The sequence below is a fragment of the Octopus sinensis genome, linkage group LG5 (assembly GCF_006345805.1).
Source record: "Octopus sinensis linkage group LG5, ASM634580v1, whole genome shotgun sequence".
Taxonomy (NCBI): Eukaryota; Metazoa; Mollusca; class Cephalopoda; order Octopoda; family Octopodidae; genus Octopus; species Octopus sinensis.
Window position 1 is genome coordinate 107,899,492 of NC_043001.1, and position 5,658 is coordinate 107,905,149.

The following is a 5,658-nucleotide window of genomic DNA, read 5'->3' on the forward strand; positions in this document are numbered from 1 at the left end:
AGAAGCCCGTCATATATATGTATATATATATATGTGTGTGTGTGTGTGTCTGTCTGTCTGTCTGTTTCCCACCACTCCAACATCGCTTGACATCGGAATCTGGTGTGTTTACGTCCTCGTAACTTAGCGGTTCGGCAATAAGAAACCGATAGAATAAATACTAGGCTTACAAAAAATAAGTCCTTAGATCGATTTGCTCGACTTAAAGGTCGTGCTGCAGCATGGCCGCAGTCAGATGACTGAAACAAGTAAAAGAATAAAAGAACAAAAGGATAATAGAATATAGGCAACAATTGCCGGCTCTGCCTCCTACTCTTCCCTTCTATCACATCTACCTCTGTTAATACTCTCTACTTATATACTCTCTACTCCTATTCTTTACTATAAATAACTCTCTACACCTAAGATATCTCTCACCATATCTCAACATACTTCATACTTAAAAATACTCTACTTCTCTTACTCTCCACTCCTCTGATTCTCTCGCTAACTTCTCTTCCTCTGCAATGCTTCTTCTTTACCTCTCTGTTTCTTCTTCCTAGTTCTTTTCACCAATATCTCATTCATTATCTTTCTACTTAAGTGTTTTCATATTTCACTCGTCTATTCTAACAGCATTTTGCAAATTTTTATATCGTTTTATGTAGTCTAATTTCTTGCTCGTTTTCTATGTGTTAGAATTGTTTTGTTTTTTTTTCTTAAATGAAGTTTGGGTGGCTGAATAATTAAATGTAGAGTTTACTATCGAATCATTACTTGTGTGTGTCTGTGTGTACGTGTATGCGTGTATGTGTGTACGTGTATGTGTGTATGTGCGCATGTGTGTGTGTGCGTGCGTGTGTGTATATATGTGTGTGTGTGGATTATGCTATAAGATCAGGTAGTCGCGCAAATATAAAACAAATAAACTTAAGTTTGCGCATAGGTGTATGAGTCTACACACACATGTAGAATTTTTGTATGCATATATATATAGTTCATACACATGTCGTTTGTTTTTCTGTGGCCTTTCACACCGGCCATTTTTTAGATATCCACCCACCTTTCAACAAATTTGCTAGAAAGCAACAATTCTCTTTCCACCATCACTTTTTATGAGGTCTTGGCCAAAGATGAAAGTGTCTGTCTTTAGCAATTTCAAACGTGTCTACCATACAACCTTTTTTGCTACAGCCACCAGACAAATAAAAACTGTCTGCCTCTCCCGGCCAAAGGAGGGGGCGGGGAAATCTTCACTATAGATTCAGCTGATAGCTGAATAATGACTGTCATGATGCAATACCAAGTCCTGGTATTCATGGCTCCTTATCTTAACTGCTTAGAAGTGTTACCATGGACATTGTTTTGTCATGGTATAAAAGATGGGCTACAGCAAATATTATACTAAATTGCGCAGATTTGCTTGTCAGTTGTTCGACCTTAACCAGTTTGAGCATGTTCTTTGGTGGCTGACTATATGTCCATCTCTAATAACGAGCAGAAGTAGTGGGGGGGACATCATAGCCATGTGTTGAGATGAATTTTTGGGAGTTTGAATAATTCACCTCTGGAAACATGGCGTATCTTGTTCGACATCTCTAAACAAATCTTATTTAAGCACCTTTTGAGCGGGATGGGTCCCACCTGCAAGGTCATATGCTGTTTATCTTTATATAAGATCACCATGTCGCACACATATGGTTGTGATGCATGTTCCTTGTGTACCCTTATCAGACGGGTAGCCATGATTGGTATTAATCATAAAGATGATGACGATGATGATGATGATGATGATGAAAATAATAATAATAATAATAATAATAATAATAATAATAATAATAGTAGTAGTAGTAGTAGTAGTAGTAGTAGTAGTAGTAGTAGTAGTAGTAGTAGTAGTAGTAATAATGATAATGATAATGATAGTGATAATGATAATGATAATAATAATAATAATAATAATAATAATAATAATAATAGATGTAAGTTTTCCCACTGATGAAAATATATCTGTAAAGGAATTTGACAATTTAAGTAAATATAAGGACCTAGAAATTGAAATACAAACGATGTTGCATCTTAAAGCGAGAACTGTTCCTGTTATTGTGGGTGCCCTAGGTATGATAAGAAAGGGATGTCAGAAATATCTAAATAATATCCAGGAGAACCATGTCTCAGAGAAATCCAACAGGTTGTGCTGACAGGTACTGCCTACATCCTTAGAAACAACAAGAACAATTACCCCCTAAAGATTACGTAATGTAACTTGAGGTCAACCCCACCACGAATAATTAGGGTTTATTCTGCTCTATCCAAGGATTGAAGTCTGCCAGCTTTCAATTTCTTCTGTCTTTCATAGAAAAGCAGATTCAATTGAAATCCATTCATCCACATCACTCTTGCCTCTTTCACCTGTCCTTCGATAAACACACTACCAATCAGCAACTGCTTCTCTACTCTTACCTTCCTCTTCGAGTGGCACTTGAAGAAGTTAACCTGTTTAAAAATACAACTTCAGTCTTTTGGATCAGAACACCATTGCATCATTTTCGGTACAATCACGAGGCAAAGATTCCTTTCTAAACCAAAGCAAAATAGGACGTCAATTTCCACTCGACTGGATTCGTCCCACATGCGACAACAGTTTTCCCACACGAGTCAACAAGACAACAAATCGCTGATGCACAGCCAATGGGCGATGGAGACGTGCACGAGTGCTTTGTCCCCTACACGTATCACGAACACTTTCGGTTTTTGGTGCTTTCATGCTTGTAAAACATCTTGCATGCAGATAATGCTTCCTGATAATGCCAAAGTCCTTTCGAAATTCTTCTTGGTCCTCGACGTGACAGTCCTCCACAAGAAGCTGTTCCCACTATTCTCCTCGCCACACAGAGTCTCTCACAGGCCAACTTTACCTATTTCTTTATTACCCACAAGGGGCTAAACATAGAGGGGACAAACAAGGATAGACATAGGTATTAAGTCGATTACATCGACCCCAGTGCGTAACTGATACTTAATTTATCGACCCCGAAAGGATGAAAGGCAAAGTCGACCTCGGCGGAATTTGAACTCAGAACGTAGCAGAAGACGAAATACGGTTCAGCATTTCGCCCGCCGTGCTAACGCTTCTGCCATCTCGCCGCCTCAGGCCAACATTACCCACACCCTCAACTTACCCACTATAGAAATCTAGGGCTCTTTTCACATCACCCGCATTTCCCATCCGGTCTAGTGTTGTCATCCTCTAAAATCTTAACTCGTGTTTGAGGCTCGGTCAAGGAATGAGCCGCCAAACGACATGCAACACTAAAGACATCCACAAGCGTTCGCTAATTTACTTCATTTTCACTATCACATATGATACATACACTAGACTGGCCTAAATAACGTGTGTGCGTGTGCGTGTATTTGTGTATGTGTGTATAGTCGATTGTACGCATATGTAGGGCGGCGAGCTGGCAGAATCGTTAGCACACCGGGCGAAATGCATAACAGTATTTCGTCTGCGGCTACGTTCTGAGTTCAAATTCTGCCGAGGTCGACTTTGCCTTGCATCCTTTGGGGCTCGATAAATTAAGTACCAGTTACGCACTGGGATCGATATAATCGACTTAATCCGTTTGTCTGTCCTTGTTTGTCCTCTCTGTGTCCAGCCCCTTGTGGGTAGTAAAGAAATAGATTGTACGCATATGTGCATGTACGTAAGTGTGAGCGAGAGCACTGACGAATATGTGAAAAGTGAATAGGCGTGGTACATCTCACACATCTCTTTCTCTTTCTTTTTTCCCCACTTCTCACTTTCTCCCCCATCCCACCTCTCTCTCTCTCTCTCTACTACTACTACTACAACTACTACGTGTCGTAAATATCACCGAATATAGAGCATATATGCTAAAACACACGACGCACGTATAAATGCACACTGATGTAATACATACCTGTACATAAACGGACGCCGCCTCGCATATACACACACACTGAGACGTACTTATCTTTTGCAATCTAACAAAGACGCCATTGTGAAAAGTATCGAGCTAATTTGACATTTAAACATCTGTTGTTTACTTTTAACAATGTCTAAACGTATTTACTTTTTTAAAATAGCAATGCTCCATGTTTAATGTCTTCTCTTGATGTTTTGTACTCCAGTTATTGAATCACTGTTGCTGTTGTTTATCTTTCTTTCCTTTGATATTATTTTTATATTTAATCATTATTCTTTCTTATGTATGACTTCATTAGTTTATGTTAGATATTTTCTTCATTTCTCTCTGTTTCTATTTTGCCAGTTGCCACCCAACCACCTGCCTCCATCTCACACCACCTTGTATTTCAAGCTTTTATCCTTAAATATTCAGGCACTCATCCACTCTCTCTCTAATTCACTGTCATTCGTTCCTTAAGTCAGCCCCTTCCCTAAGCCATTCTACGACCGATTATCTAACAATTCTTTCTCTTATTATTCTCAGCTTTATTTTCTATCCATCCTCGTTCGTTTCTTTCATGGTCTTTAGTAAAATAAATAAGTAAATCAAAAGTCTGGGTCTTTTCTTTCTGTTTCATTTGAACTTGTCAAACCGCAACTGTCCTAAAGCTAGATTTGAACTTACTGAATACATCCTGTTGATATACTTTCTTTAATACAACATCTGATAACACGTGGATGCACAAGGGCCCAGTGATTAGGGGCAGCGGACTCGTGGTCGTGGGATCGCGGTCTCGATTCCCAGACCGGGCGTTGTGAGTGTTTATCGAGCAAAAAGGCCTGAAGCTCCATGAGGGTCCGGCAAGGGATGGTGGCGAACCCTGCTGTACCCTTCCACTACAACTTTCTCTCACTCTTTCTTCCTGTTTCTGTTGTACCTGTATTTCAAAGGGTCAGCCTTGTCACACTCGGTGTCACGATGAATCTCCCCAAGAACTACGTTAAGGGTACACGTGTCTTCTTCTTCTTCTTCTTCTTCTCTTCTTCTTCTTCTTCTTCTTCTTCTTCTTCTCTTCTTCTTCTTCTCTTCTTCTTCTTCTTCTTCTTCTTCTTCTACCTCTTCGTTTCTACCACGAATTCACAACGACCTCGAACCCACAAGAGTAAACAAGAGAGACCGAGACAGGCAGAAACAAGGAAAATGACCCTTATATTTGAACACTATGCAAATATTCCTTTAAAAACTTTCTTTTACTTTTTCCAAAATTTAATTGTTTTCCATACTTACAGTTGAAAAAGTCTCAATGACTGAAACCGGTACTGAAATGTTATTTATAAAATGATTTTAGCATTTTCTACCTTGAGTTTTTCCTCCTATATATCAACTCGAGTGTTCCTTTTCAACCTTACACATACACACACACACACACATCATACATACATATATATATATATATTTTATATATATATATATATATATATATATATATGATACAAAAGCTGCTCTAAGTGTGTGTGTATATATATATATACGCACACATACATACAGGTCGGGCTTCTTTCAGATTTCGTCAACCAAATTCACTCCCAAGGCTTTAATCGGCACGCGGTTATAATAGAAAACACTAACCCAAGGAGCTACGCAGTAGGACTGAACATGGAACCATGCGATTGGAAAGCAAACAACTTACCACGCAGCCAGGCATGCACCTGGCTACATTATTTACATTATATTTATCATGTTGGCGTCC

The 5,658-nt window shown here is 39.1% G+C and overlaps 1 protein-coding gene across 2 annotated transcripts in view; it reads left to right on the top strand.

The window, feature by feature from the left end:
• The window catches only part of LOC115212417, a 251,216-nt gene that overhangs the window by 241,937 nt on the left and 3,621 nt on the right, over positions 1-5,658 (top strand). The window lies entirely within an intron of this gene.